The 16,101-nt window shown below is 34.7% G+C and overlaps 1 long non-coding RNA gene across 1 annotated transcript; it reads left to right on the top strand.

Annotated features, from left to right (window-relative positions):
• Positions 1-345: 345 nt before the first annotated feature.
• On the top strand, positions 346-15,443 carry LOC140505966 (uncharacterized). Its single transcript, XR_011967719.1, has 3 exons — positions 346-613; positions 8,316-8,374; positions 15,243-15,443. It is a non-coding gene; the product is annotated as an uncharacterized lncRNA (long non-coding RNA).
• The last annotated feature ends 658 nt before the right edge of the window (positions 15,444-16,101 follow it).

The raw sequence follows: 16,101 nt of genomic DNA, 5'->3' as shown, positions 1-16,101 counted from the left end.
ACCACTCCAATATCTTTGCCAAGAAGATCCCAAATGGAATCCCAGTCAGACATGACTGAAATACTGAACAACAACAACAAAAATAATTTTTACATTTAAAATCAGAATTATTGGGAAACAAGTTCAGCACTTCTTAAGAATGAGAATGTGGTTAATAAAAAATGTAGAAAATAGTGGAGATGTTATCCCTTGGTTCAGGTCCTTTCCTCACACTACTGTATATCTATTACACAAAACAGGGTAGCATTTAACAGAGTTGCCAGTTAATTTTTGTATCCTCTGCACTGGATCTGGGACCTCTTTTTGACCTGGTGCACAGCTTCTACCTTTGTTTGAGTTCTCCTTGTTGTTTCCTGTTCCTAGGATCAAAAGAATTCTCTATTTGTCTCCTGTCAACCTGGGCTGGAAAAATGTCTTATTTCTTCTTAGATTTCCTGATCAGAACCTTGATCTGGGACCACAAAGTCAACTCTAAAAAAAACAAAAAAACATTTCAGGAGAAGAATCATCCCTGGTGGTGAAAATTAAAAGACTCAGAGGGACTGACTTTTCCCACTTCACTGGGAAGCTTTCACTAGTGAAAGCTAGAAAAAGAAGTAGAAAATGAAGAGAGGTGAGATAATTTTTTAAATCTTTGATTTACTAAACTACTGCTTCTTAAACAGTGGGTCAAGACCCCACATAGGATTGCGAAAAATTTGGCAACAGTAAAAGGTTTCTGAATGCTCAATGACCAAAAGATAATTAAAACTGAAATGTGTAATGATCTGAGGTGTTTCTGAAAGTGCATCGCATAACTTCACTGTGGTCTTGGTTCTGAACATAAAGCATGTGCACTTTGCACTGTACATGCTGTCATGCCACACAACACCAGTGAATGCTTCCTAACATGAAAAGGGGTCATGAATAGAAAAAGTTTAAGAAACCCTGTCCAAACAGTTGATCAGAATGGTTGAACTTGACATCACCCACAAATGTACCAGTTCCAGTTTCATGAACCTTGAAATTCCCTTATCTCATCCTTATCTGTTTTCATGCCATTTTTCCGTATTCCTTGCCACCTCAAACTCTGTTCATCATCTTTACTGTGGTCTCATTTCTTGACTCTTCAGTTTCCTTTCCTAGGCTATCATCTGTGCTTTAGCTAGACCTTCCTCTCTTTTCCATCTTGACCCGTTAGTGAATCACTTCATCTCTACACTTTTTCTCTTGAGTGTCTTTCCCCTTTAACGTATTACTAACCTTGATTTGTCTAACCTTTAACCTTGGGTCACTTGTACCATTTGCTTCTACACACGTACTCATATACACAACTTCACTGAATGAAGTTGTAAGTAATAATAACAATAATAAGAAAACCCCAACTCTGCTGACTGGGTCCTCTACAAATTAACTCACTATCCCATTCATCACAGCAGCTCTTCTAAACATTTTTACCCCTCCTTTTATCTACTATGGCTCCTCCTCCCCTCATCCTTTCAGCTGAGAACCTTGCTCTCTGTTTTACTAGAAAAAGGAATGAGGCCATTTATCCAAAGATCCACCTCTCTGGTCCTCATCTTACATCACCTAGATGTCTTCTGCATCTCCTCCTTCACCCATCTTGCATGAAGAAGTTCTCCTTACAAGGCAAGCCCCACTACTTGTGTAAGTGATTCCATTCTAACCTGTTATCTCCAGCAGATTTCCCCTTCCATCGTTCTAGCCCTCTCATTTATCTTCAGTATCTTGTCTACTGGCTGCTTCCCTACTGCCTACAAACATACCCAATTCCTCCCCATTCTCTGAACACATGCATGTCATCATTCATCCCACTTAGCTATCGTCTCATATTTCTTCTCTCTTTTGGAACTAAACTCTTTGAGAAGGCCATTTACAATAGGCACCATTTCCTTTCCACTCACTCTCTTATCTCTCTGCAGTCTAACTTGCCCTTTTTTTTTTGTATCCCAGTGCTTAAGCACAGTTCCTGTGCCATAGTAGGTATTTAAATGTTTGTTGATTCATTGGTGTGCTTTATAGATTTGTAGGGAGATTTTTTTTTGGGGGGGGAATTCTTAGTACTTCTTCTTGCACCTTAGCCATCTTGGCTTTCCTCATCTCCTTGTTTTAAAATACAGTTCTGGGAATTACCATTCTACCAGTAACACAACTAATGTTTACTTCAAATGGACTAAAAAATAAATAACTCCTCTGTATGCTCTGTAATACCATTTACTCATGAAATGTTTACCTCTTCTTCTGGAGTCAGGTCCCAAAGTTATTAATAAAAGGAGATTATAAAAGAGAAATCCTCCCTTTTCTGACCAAGTATGTGATCAAGGGATTTTCTTTAGGAAGTGTTTAGAAGAACAATGATATAATAAATATCTAGGGGAATATAGAGAGCAAAGCAAAAAGTACCTAATTACTAGAGGCTAAATAAAGAGCAGTCCTATTCACAGCACTCAAAGTAGAAAAATGTCCTTTTACAAAGAGAAATAGGGTGGATTTCTCCTCCGTTCAATATTCCACACTTTCTAGGACCTCCTGCTTGGTATCTGTAGTTTTGTTCCTTTTCTACTCATTGGAATCCAGGCAAGGTTGAGTGGAAAGCTGTGCTGAAAGGTGAGTATATTTGTTGTTTACTACACTATTGGATGAGGAATATAGGCAAGAGATGTGTGCATCTTTTATGCTGGAAAATCTCTAATTTCAATAGTTTTATATTTCTAAGACAGTATGTTATTTTTATGTTACATATTTTCATGATTTCCAGCATTTTTTCTTTCAATTTTATATGCAATATACAAATTACATTTCCTTAATGATTATAATTTTTCTCATCTTAGTGAATTATTTTTCACATTACGGTATTGACAAATAGGATGAAATGATGTTAACCTAAACTAAGGTTTTTCTAAAATTTTCTTACTACTTGCTTATAGGTTTTAAGTTTAAATCATCTTTGAATAATAACTTAAAAAATGAAGTCTTAAATAAATTCTTAAAATGATTGCAACACAAAAAATGAAGGGGGATAAAAAACGATCAGTTCAATGATATACAGTTGGAATTACCCATTCTCACAAATGCACTTACAAGAGCGTTAGAAGCTAACTTGCAATTTACAGTATAGCCACTAGATGTCACAATTGGCATACACTAAAACCATGTTTCTTGCTTCCTTCATTTCAGTAAAAGCCACTGGAAGTCCTCTTGTACCTATATGATTTGGATTTTCTAAATGCATAAAATTACATTTTAGAAAGTAATTAGTGGGTACCCTTCTAGCCCTGCCCTTAGGAATTTCATATAGCCTAGTATATTCCACCTCAACATTCCATAGCATTTCTGTGGTCTAATCCCAGACGACCTGTATAATGAGATAGACAATAACAATATTACACATATAATCAATACTTACTGACATAATAATGATTATTCTAATGTTAGAGATTTAAGAGAATTATAAATGTTTTTTATTACATCAGAGAACTTCTTTGCTATTCATTCTTATCAAATAGTTTCAAATGGAAAAAGAAAAATCAAGTTTTAAATACTGTAGTTTATCATGCTTGTCAAATTTGAAGTAATGCTATGCCCTATTTTCATGTCATCACTGTGTTTTATTATTTGTTAATGCTAATTTACAATTCACACCCACACTGAGACACAATGGGATTATTGTGTTTGAGTTTATTAGCACTTATTAAAATGCGATGGGATGTTATTATAAAAAGTGAAATCATTTGTAATTTAGTTTTCACAGATTGTAGGATTTTAAAAAATAGAGATTAGAAAAACCATTTTTGTTTTAGAATCTGCTGACATTTTTCTTTTGTTTTGAGCTTCTTTTAGCTCTGAGTATTTTATTCTTATAAATTAGAGTGTCTTCACTAAACCAGTGATTTTCCATATTTTCTTCTTTCTATTCTTTACTTCTTTAAACAGTGTTATCAAATGAGATTCAAACATTTCTAAGGTAAGAGGATCTGAACTACTAAAATATTCAGGAAAGCTACAATATAAGGAAAGAACTTCATTAATGTAAAATCATAGAATATTATCCTGGAAGGGACCAGCTCCTTCATTTCATAAGTAGGAAAAGTAAAGGCTAGGGAGATTAATCACTTTCAAGATCACATAGCTAGTCAGTGTTAGGGCCTGGGTTGCAACTCTCTTGACTGGGTTCTCTTTCATTTTCCACCCACCATGCTGCCTCCTTACTGGTGGCTTTTTACGAGGGTTTTCATTTGTGTTGTACTGTCTTGTATTTTAGATTGCTCTTACTTTGTTCCAAGTACATAGTATAGTAGTATACTTTAGTTTCTTGTAGCATCTGCAGGGTGCATTTTTTTTCTGTATAGTCTGGAAAGGTGGTATAATTCCTTGTTGGTTGAGGGCAGGGTTGAAGTTCTGATTTGATTATGTTATTGTACTATATATGCCTGGACAAATGTCGGAGTAAAAATTACTGAACATTTGTGAAGGAAAGCTAATAATAATAGTAAAAAAAGATTAGCATTAAGCATTTTTTTTAAAAAAATAGCATACTTGGAGCAAATAGTTCACAACATCAATCTAGGGTCAATTAAGAACTTTCATAAAAATTAGAAGTCTAGACAACTCTACTGGATTTTATTTATATTATGTATAGCATTCTTGCTGACTCAGTAGGATGAAATTGAGATAATATTTGTAAAAGTATTTACTTAGTGCACTGCCAATTTACATAATGAATACTCTATAAATGCTTATAAATAAATGTTTCCTTTCCCCCATTCTGAGGAATTCTAAAGAGTCCTAAAATTTGTGCAAGCTGATAATTGCTTTGGTGGTAGAGTAGTTAAACAACTTGAGACTTTAAGATCATGCTAATCATTAACTATATGGTGAAAAACTGCAGGATCATTTATTCATTCAGCAATCATTTATTAAATTCTAGGCACTGGGGATACAAGACAAAAACAAAGGCAATTCCTGTCATCAAAGAGTTTATATGCCTAATTTAAGAAAGTTATCAAAATAATAGTTGAAAGGAATAAGCATTCTATACCCCAGAAATTTGGAGACTTGATTTCAAAATGTAAAAGCATATGTTGTTTTCATTTTTAAAAAAAATATATATTTATTTTCAGTTTTCAACATTCACTTACACAAAATTTTAAATTTCAAATATTCTCCCCATCTCCTTCCTCCCCCCACCTCAGGACAGCATGTACTTTGATTACCCTTTCTTCCAATCTGCCCTTCCTTCTATCACCCCCCAACCCCATCCTCTTCCCATCTATTTTCATGTAGGGCAAAATAGATTTCTATACTCCATTGCCTATATATCTTATTTCTTTGTTGCATGCAAGTCATTTTTAAAGCTTTGAGTTCCACATTCTCTCCTTTCCCCCTCCCCATCCATCCTTATTGAAAAAGCAAGCAATTCAGTTATGGTTATACATGTGTAGCCATGCAAAACACTTCCGTTAACAGTCATGTTGTGAAAGACTAACTATATTTCCCCTCCATCCTTTCCCACCCTCCATTTATTCTGTTCTCTCCTTTGACCAGTCCCTCTACCAAAGTGTTTACTTCTGATTACCCCTTCCCTCAATCTGCCATCCCTTCCATTAATCCCCCTCTCTTATCCCCTTCCTCCTGCTTTCCTGTAGGGTAAGATGAACTTCCATACCCAATTGAGTGTGTATGTTATTCCCTCCTGAAGCCAAATCTGAAGAAAGAAAGGCTCGCTTATTCCCTTTCATCTTCTCCTTCTTCCTCTTCATTTCAAAAGCTCTTTCTTGCCTCTTTTATGTGAAATGATTTACTATATTCTACCTTTCCCTATCTCTTTCTCCTGGTATGTTCTCCTCAACACTTAGTTTTCTTTTTTAGATATTATCCCTTCATATTCAGCTCACCCTGTGCCCTCTCTCTCTCCAAACATATACATACACATACATGTGTGTATATATATATATACACATATATTTACACACACACACATATATATATATACATATATATATACATACACACACATATGTATATATATTCCTTCCAACTATCCTAATACTGAGAAAGATCTCATGAGTTACAAATATCATCTTTCCATGTATGAATGTAAACAGTTCAACTTAATAAGTCCCTTAGGATTTTACTTTCCTGTTTACCTTTTATGCTTCTCTTGATTCTTCTATTTGAAAGTCAAATCTTCTATTTAGCTCTGATCTTTTCAACAAGCATGCTTGAAAGTCCTCTATTTCATTAAAATTCCATTTTTCCCCTGAAGTATTATACTTAGTTTTGCTGGGTAAATGATTGTTGGTTTTAATACTATATCCTTTGACCTCTAGAATATCATATTCCAAGCCCTCTGATCCTTTAGTGTAGAAGCTGATAAATCTTGTTTTATCCTGATTGTGTTTCTGCAATACTTGAATTGTTTCTTTTTGACTGCTTGTAATATTTTCTCCTTGACTTGGAAACTCTGGAATTTGACTACATTATTCCTAGGAGTTTTCATTTTTGGGATCTCTTTCAGGAGGTGATTTGTGGATTAATTCCATTTCTATTTTACCCTCTAGAATATCATGGCAGTTTTCCTTGATAATTTGTTGAAAGATGATATCTAGGCTCTTTCTTTTTTTATCAGGTTCTTCAGATAGTTTAATAATTTCTAAATTATCTCTCCTGCATCCATTTTCCAAAGTTAGTTGTTTTTCCAATGAGATACACTTCACATTGTATTCTATTTTTTCATTCTTTTAGTTTTATTTTATAATTTCTTGATTTCTCGTAAAGTCAGTAGCTTTCATTTGCTCCATTCTAATTTTGAAGGAATTATTTTCTTCAGTGAGATTTTGAAACTTCTTTTCCATCTGGCCAATTCTTCTTTTTAGGACATTCTTCTCCTTATTGGCTTTTTGGACCTCTTTTGCCATTTGAGTTATAATTTTAAAACTGTTATTTTCTTCAACATTTTTGGGGGCGGGGTTTCTTTAGTAAGGTGTCAACTTGTTTTTCATTATTTTCTTACATCACTCTCATTTCTCTTCCCAATTTTTCCTCTACTTCTCTTACTTGATTTTCAAAATCCTTTTTGAGCTCTTCCATGGACTGAGACCAATTCATATTTTTTTTGGAGGTATTGGATGCAGTAGCTTTGGTTTTGTTGTCTTCTTTTGGTTGTGTGTTTTGATCTTTCTTCTCACCAATGGTGTAAGAAAATACCTTTTCATCAAGAAAGTAAGAATCTAGTCTGTTTTTTCCCCTCTGCTCATTTTCCCAGCCAATTACTTGACTTTTGAGTTCTTTGTTATGTGGAGGGCTCCAGAAGCAGCCTCTGCTTCAATAGTCTTCGCTGCTGCCCTGGGGCTGGGGTTAGACCACACTTCCCTCTCCCCAGGTAAGAAACCCTTCCCACTGACCTGTGAAGATGTCTTTGGCATTTGTGGGTTGAGAGGTCTGGAAACCACAGAATCTGCCAGTGATTCAGTCCTCAAAGGCCTGCTTGAGCTCTGTCCATGCCAGCGTGGCCCATGCCAAACTGTGCACCACTCCCAGCCTTATGCCATAGACCCTTCCTATCAATTTCCCAGATTGTCTTGGACTGGAAATTTGCTTCATTCTGTCGTTTTGTGGCTTCTGGTATGGTAGAATTTGTTCGGAGTCATTTTTTACAGGTTTTTTGAGGGGTTTGGAAGGAGAGCTCTAGCAGGTCCCTGCTTCTATTCTGACATCTTGACTCTGCTGCACATTGTTTTCATTTGTTAAATTTCAGTAAATATATATTTGTCAGTCTGAATAAAATATTCAACCAGAAAATTAAAAACTTTTTTTGAGGAGAGGTATGCTATGTTATCATAAATATTGGAAACCTACTGGTGAGGAAACTCCCTCTAATAATTGCCAGTGGGTAGAGAGAGGTTAAGTAACTTGTCCAGGCTCACAACTACCTATATCAGTGATGGTACTTGAAATCTGCTAAGATCTTGAGGCAGGTTCTCTGACTGTTATGCCATACTGCCTCTCAGATATAATATAGCTTTCAAAAATGTTGAATTTGCAAGAAAATATAAGCTGAAATTATATTTGACTTTTCTTGAGATTTTTGAAAGGTTAGCATGTTTACTTCTCATAAAGAATCAGGAGAATTATGAATGGCTAAGATAGGTATAAGATAAAGTAAAAGATAAACTGAGATGATGTAATCATCAGTTATCAAGTATATACCTAAAAAGATTCATTTTAAGGTACATACTTGATAATTAGGGTTTATTGTTACAGGGAGCTCATTTTGTTTGAGAATAGTTAAGAAATCTATTTCTTTCTCTTTTTAGAGATAGTTGAAACCAGGAAACAAGGATGGTAGGATCAACTTTTGTAGGAAAAATACATGGTAAGTATTTTCCTTTGTTATCATCAAAAATAGGGGGAATTACATCCCAGCAATTGATAAACATCCTGTTTATGAGAGGAACAAAAATTATGTGAATACCATAAAAGTTATCAATAGATTGAAATGTCATTTCTTATCAATATATTCTAAGAACGTTATTCATAAGTGACATTATGTTAGAGATTTACCAGTATCTAATTAGCGTCTTTCTTATTAATTAGCACTTTAGTAATAGTGACTTCTATGAAAACAAAATAAAAATAGGATTTAAGGAGTAAACATTTTAATTTGTAGTTTTTGCTTTATAGGATCCTACTTATCAGTTTTCTTCAGTGAGATTGACTTATCTTTGGCATCCTCAATGATTGATTTAACAAGAAAGGTGATTGCTACTGTAATCATAGATATGTCAGAGAGCACAGTAGAAAGAAGAATGATACTCTTATTGATACTGCAAGATCTTGCACTATATATAGATGTCTTTACAAAAACAAAGAACAAACATGGAAAGACTAGTTACAGCCCATCCTCTTGTCAGTGATGGAAGAATCACTGAAGAAACAGAATGGTCTAAGTAGTAATTTACGGTAGTAATTGAATTTAAAATATACTAATATATAATAATCTTATTTTCTTAAAATTTTTATTGTGGGGATTCTCACAAATTTGCTTAAACACAATGATGTTTTAGCAACTTTTTTTCACAAAAGTAATTCAAATAAATTAAAATAATATATTTATTGCTTTTCTGGCCTGTTTATTGCCTTAGAAAATAATTCTTTACTAAGATATCAAATTTTTCATGATTATTTATATAATTTATATATTTATATCACAAATATGTGTATTTATACATACATATATATATATATATATATACATGTAAATTTATATAATGGCAGCCATTGGAATAATTCTTTTAAACTCACTTGTCTTATTTAATTACATATTTAAACTGGTAGAGTGGTGCTGGAAGTCAGGGAGCATGGCTAATTTTATTTACTTTGGATTCTCCTAAATGCTTGTCCCTAAAGATGTTGGGACATCTCTATGTTAAGTCAATTGGGAGCAATTATGCAGTCAAAACAGCCATTCATGACTGGGGAAATAATTCTAGGATCATATAATGGGAACTAGGGGCTGGGAAAAGAATACTTGTGATTGATTTTGTGTCTCATGCTTCCTGGACCTTGGGACCTTCTCTAGGGCCAGAAGAGAAGCATGTAACTGGAATAGTTCAAAAAGACATCTGCATTACACTAGTGATTCTTAAACTAAATGCTCAAATTATAAGTAAGCTTTTCATCTTTGTCTTATTTTCCCCTAAAATTGAAGTTTTTTTTTTCCTATCCTGAAAGAACTCCAGATATGTAAAATTTGGAGACTGAATTTGGAGTATTTTAAAAAAGAACAATGCTTGCAAAGTCCAAGAGATGGCAGTCAGCATCTTTTTAAAAATAAAAATCATAGTAATTCTACTAATGTACTTTCTTTATTTTAATAACATCAGCACTGCAGTAATCATTAAAAGAATGAAAACTGTGCTGAAATTGTAAACACGAATATTTCGTGGGTTCTGTGTACTTTAAAAAGATTCCTTGGAGTACTTTACAAGGCAAACTGACAAGTTGTTTTTTTTTAATTTTTTGTTACTGCATTATTATCAGGGCATGGTTTCCTCCTAAATTATTTATGCAGCAGGAAGATTAAGAAATAATCTATCCTTGAATGTTGAATTCTGAGGTGCTTATATTAAAGCAGACTTCATTGTAATACCCAGAAGCTATATAATGACATCCACATTTTAATAGAATTTTATAGTTTACAAAGCACTTTTACATATGTTTCAGTTGATTTTCATAACAACCCTTTGCAAGAGGCAGGAGAGATTATTTCCAGTTTACAGATGAGGAATTCTTAGAGATGTTAAGGGATTTTTACCAGTGTCACATAGTTTAAGACTAGAAGAGCTTGGACTCAAGTTTTCTTTCCATTACATCATATTTTCTTCTCTTATAGAAACCATATCCTGAAACTTTCATATTTAATGTGAAATTCATTTAATAAAGAAAAATTCCTATGTGGCAGATATAGGATATTTCATATAGGGTGGAGTTGGGAGATAAGACAATGACTTTTGTGACAAGTTTATCACCTATTTTACATCAGACTTTTACTATGTTGTATATTTCAGGTGATACTAAAGGAAGAATGCCAAACATTATAAAAGATGCACAGTTGTACTTTAATAATGATCATAAAAAAATCCTATGTCTTTCATTGCTGAGTCCCAGTCTTTGATAATGACCTGGATTCACAGTTCCATCCTGTGATTTGAGCCTCATCACCTCCAGGGGAAAGTATTTTGGAGTCAACAGCTCACTCATCAGACGTATACATTTCATATATAGCTCATGAAAATAGTGTTGATTATATGGTTCCATCTATTTTCCTTGGCAAACTGGATTTGGGACATTACCACTGTCCAGATTCCTCCATCTTCTCTCATGGAGTCTGGATTCAGAACTCCCCTTTCCTGAGGCCACCTAATTCCTTCTCTGGGAACTCCTTGGCCACCTTGCCCAGCTGCTGCCATTGCCTGAGATATGTAGTTGCTTTCTTCTCAGGGACTATCTTTTTAAGAGACCGTAATCCTAACTGTCCATAGATACCATTAATGAATCTAGTGACAGTGCTACTCTCAGATCTCTTAGCTCTTTTTTTCAGTGCTCCATTTTCTCTGTTTCATTTGATGAATTTATGAGGCACAGCTATACCTTAGCTTGATCCTCAGCTAGGCATTAAGAGGTCAACAAATACCAGTCCAAGGGTACTTCCCACCCCTTACTCCTCCATCAAAGCAATACATCAGAATCCCAATGAGGTTATTTCCATCTATCCTTGGGTTACGTGCGACTGATAATTAGCCCCTGCTAGTTTAGATCCATTATTGGAATGAAACAACACACTACTAGGTTACTCAACGAAAGGTTTACTTAGCTATAACACAGAAAGGCCACTCAACAAAGAGATGCCATTCAGTAGGGGTAGTTGGATACCCATGTCTCTATAGGAAAAGGAAGTGTGTTGACACAGCTTGTGGTGCATCTGCCAAGTCTGAAGTCTCCAACTCTGCCGCTTGGGGGTCTTTTTATGTCCTTGTGTGAATAGGAATTCAGTCAATATAACCCGACTGGGACACTTGGTGCATTGGATAGAGAATCAGGCCTGGAGTCAGGAAGACCAGAGTTTGAATCCAGCCTCACACACTAAATCCTGAGCAAATCACTTAACCCAGTTTACCTCAGTTTCTTCGTATGTACAATGAACTTGAGAAGGAAATGGCAAACCACTCTAGGGAGTCATGAAGAATTGAATACAACTAAATAACAACAAAATAAATATGGAGGAGGGGAGATGCTATGGCTGGATCATATACAAAATCAAGAAGACACAATCAAAGTCCTAAACAAAGGATTTATCTTTTAACCTCATCAAGTTGATCTGACTCTTAATCAACGCTTTACATAAGTAAGACTTTTCCTGATAATTAGAGCTGTCCACAAACAGACTAGATTAACTCATCATCCTTATATTCTTCCCCAGTAGAATTTTGAATTCTTTTTCTCAGTTGGCCCTGATGGACTTTTGAGTACCAGGCTTACGTAACACTTCCTAGCCATCTTCTTGCCATTCTGCATATACCCTTGCTATCCCTATCTCTGAGAGGGAAACTTTCACATCTCTTTCCAGGAACTAGGAATCTATGGCACTTCTGCTATTTCTATGTCATGCTACATATGTTACTCTCCTACCTTCTTTCTTAAATTAATCTGTGTTGTCTTCTCCCATTAGAGTATATGTTTCTCAAAGGCAGGAACTATTTTGTTTGCTTTTATTTGTATCTTTACAGTTTTACATAGTGTTTGGCATTTAGTAAGTACTACATAAATGTAAGTTGTATTATTATTGTTATCATTAGTAGTAGTAGGTAATAGTAGTAAGAGCTTAGTAGATACTCTCCATCTCTGTCTTGATTTCTCTTTGTCTTTTTAATGAGTGAGATTGTTATCACTAGCAGATTTTCATTCAGAGGCTGGATCACTAAAATATGTTGGAAAGAAGATTCCTGTAATGATTAGGAGGCTGGTCTTGTACAGTTTTTATGCTTCCTTCTAATTCTGTGATTCTATTATAAGCATTGATATGTAGGGAATTTTAGGGAAATTTTGCTTGATATTTTATAGTAGATTATCTACTTCACTATGAAGCTTTCTTTTCTGTACTATCTACTTGGATTACACACCTTTGACACTAGGCACCAGTGAGAAGAAACTGGGGAGGTTGAAACTTAAATCTCTTGATCACCTGGGTTCAATTTCTGCCTAAGGCACTAGCTGTCTGGTCTAGTTACTTCATGTCTCTGGATCTCAGTTTCCTTAGCTATAAAATTAAGGTGTCAAACTCAGTGACCTCTAAATCTGTGAACTCTTGCTATTTTATGCCATAGAAGGGCCATTTATGTTACAAAATATGCAGATTTTCCATTTATTTGCTTTCCATTTCTATTTATTCTATTTATTTTTCTGTTAAACTTTAGTCAATTTCTCTTTACTCATTGTCTCCTATAAAGGTGGAAGTGAATCTAGAAGTAATTATAAGATGTCCTCTTAAACCTTTCAACCACATAATTAACATAATTATTATACTTCTGATTGTATGCAATTATGATAGCAGTAATCATATTTCATCTTCAAATTCTAATTGGACCTCGTACATCCTTATCAAAGATAGTTTCAAATGAATAATAAATATTTCCTCCATGGAAGACCTCATTATGGTATAGAAATGATCCTGTGTTCTAAAAAGTGAATACAAGATCTTTTAGGTCCTGCCAAACTGGAAAGCCTTCCAGTATATCCAGGGACCATCTTGTAGCTGATGTAGGGTGGAAAAATAGGTCATGGGAAATGAGTAAATTGAGGAGCTCAGAAATTAGATTGTTTGAAGGAGTGTCAATATGTATGTTAAGGTCTCTAGTGGAAGGTTAGGAGTTTGGAAGAAGAGAAAGACTGTGAGGTAGTCATTGAACTTATTGAGAAAGGAAGAAGAGTGTCTTCAAGTTTGGTAGATAACAGCTATCAGATTCTGGATTGGGTGATACACATGGATTGAATGATCCTCAAAGGAGGAGAGGTTACTAAGGTAGAGTAGTGGAAGGAGAAGTTGGAAGTAGCAATGGGAAATTAGGAGTATTTCCACTACCCCACTATAACCAGTGAGTTGAGGGAGCAGTCATAAGTAAGAATGCAAGTGCTTGAAAGAATGGTCTTTGAAGCCCCTTCACATTGAGAGAGTCAGGTCTCAGTGAATGCAATGAAATGGAAGGAAGGATTGAGAAAGGAAAAGGTTTAAGGTGAAAGCAGGTTTGTCTGCTGTGGAGCCGGTATTACAGAGAGCACAATGGAAGAGGTGAGTAGAACTTGGCTGATGTGTTAGCAGCAGGATTTCATCAAGAGAAATGACAACAAGGAAACAGATAATGGACAAGGGGAGAGCAGGATTATTTCTATCTATTGCTGGACTATCTCAGGAGATTCATCCTTCATAAAGGGTTTATGGCTACTTATCAGGGATCAGTTTTTTAGGGAGGATTCTTGTTCAAATAGAAATTAGATCAGATGACCTCTGAGGTCCTTTCCAAATCAGATTTTGTGATCTAGGAACTTTTCTTTCCATGACATTGTAGTTTCAATGTGTGACACATGTTGACCTGGTTCTGTCTGATTTTAGTGTGATTTCTTATTCACATATTCAAATATACAGCAGACAGTTCTTTCTTTACTTCACCTGTTATCAGTGCCAGTGTTACTTCCATATTGTACTCTTTCTCCCAGGGACCATTTCCTTCTCTTCCTCCCCATCTGTTTTCCCAGTTATCCCACCATTGCTGTATCTGAGCTGCTAATGTCAAAATGAGCTTATATATTTTATTGGAAATAAAGTTCATTTCTTTAAAGGTGCCTCTATTCAGTTCCTTTTGTCTTATATTCAGTGAATTATTGTATGTGTTGTAGTTATTAAAGTACGTAGATAAGGTTGAGTATATTTTATGTAGCTTGAACCTTGTTATTGAGTGTGGTTTTGGAGATGGTTCTATAAACGTAAGCTACAGCATAATAGCAAAGCATCTTTACTTGCTCAGTACCAAATTTTCTAAGTTTGCATCTAAAGAAGCATTTCATTCCATGAGCAATGAATCACATTCAAAATAAAGAAAAATATAGTCTTTTTTGCAATGTATTTATGTAATTCTTGCTAATGCTAATGTAACTTATTCACATGCATCCAGGGGAAAAATACTGGCAAATTCTCAATTAAAATGTGCATTTTTGAGTTTCCTGCAGGTAGCCACTTCTAGATTCAAAGGTTTATCATTAATGACACTGAGAGTATGGTAGCCAAGAGATTAGAATTCATAAATCAGGCACAGTGCTTGTTTAATGTTGCTTTAATGCTGAGGGGAAATTGTACCTTTAAAATGTGTAAAGTAGAATTCTTCCAAGGGGTAAGCTTATGTTCTAAGGTAAATCTATATAGAAAGCTTTTTCATTTTTCCAATTTTATGCAACTAACGTCTGTCCTATGACTTAATTTTGGTCATTTTAATGTATAAAAGAATTAGAAAAATCTAACAAGTATTGGTATTTGAATGCATAAATTTATAATAACCATATTTTTAATGCAGTTAAAATTGTACTATTATTTAGGAAATAGAAATGATTCAAAAATATGTATTTTAAAATATTTCTGCTGGAAATACATCTAAACATTTGTTTTTAACATGTTATTTTGTGTTTATACCTAGAAGTCCTGAACTCCTCAGAACTTATACTTTAATATTGCCTTCCTTCATGAAAGTGAACAGAGATTACTGACCTGTGCTAAAGGAGCCCAAAGATTGTCAAATTGTACCAAACTCAAAAGACTTCAATTAATGTTCATTTGAAAGTTTGTGTCTGCTGCCTAAAGACCAGCCAAAATAAACACAAAGAGGATTATAACTAAAGAGATGACTATCAGGTTATGACTTTACTCTGTTCACATCAACTCATGATAGGGACACAAATATAGGAATGCATATTTAAAAGGAAGTTTTTGTGTGTTTGTGTTTGTCCCTTCAATTTAAAACTGACCAAACATGCAGCAGGGGTTTTCAACCTGGGGTGAGTGAACTTGCTTTTAAAAAAATTATAAAAATTTTAAAAAAATTTTTGATAACTGCATTCAATATAATTGGTCTCCTTTATAATCTTATGTATTTTATTTTATGCTTTGAAAAACTTTATTTTGAGAAGGGGTTCATAGGTTTTATTTGATTGCCCAAGGGGTTCATGATACAAACACATTCAAATTTGAGAACTCCTGATTTAGAGCAAATGCTCCCTAAACAAGAATGTATGCTACAACATGTCTGACCATGTTGGGGCCTATTTTAGCCCTGGGCAAGTGCTTACTGGCCCTTTTCTTAGATGAGAGACACTCCAATATGTAAAGTAATAACAAAAATGCACTGAATGAATATAAGTATATTCACCATACCTATTGTATGATTTAGAGACTGGAAACTAGCTTAGGAGAGTTAAAAGTTAAATTGAAAATTCAGGCCATGAGCAAATGCTGGCACTTTTGTTCCTTTTATGAGCTCATAACTACCTAAACAGAGG

Source organism: Notamacropus eugenii, chromosome 5 (assembly GCF_028372415.1).
Source record: "Notamacropus eugenii isolate mMacEug1 chromosome 5, mMacEug1.pri_v2, whole genome shotgun sequence".
NCBI lineage: Eukaryota > Metazoa > Chordata > Mammalia > Diprotodontia > Macropodidae > Notamacropus > Notamacropus eugenii.
Note: the sequence above shows the minus strand (reverse complement) of the source record. Positions and strands in the feature narration are given on the sequence as shown.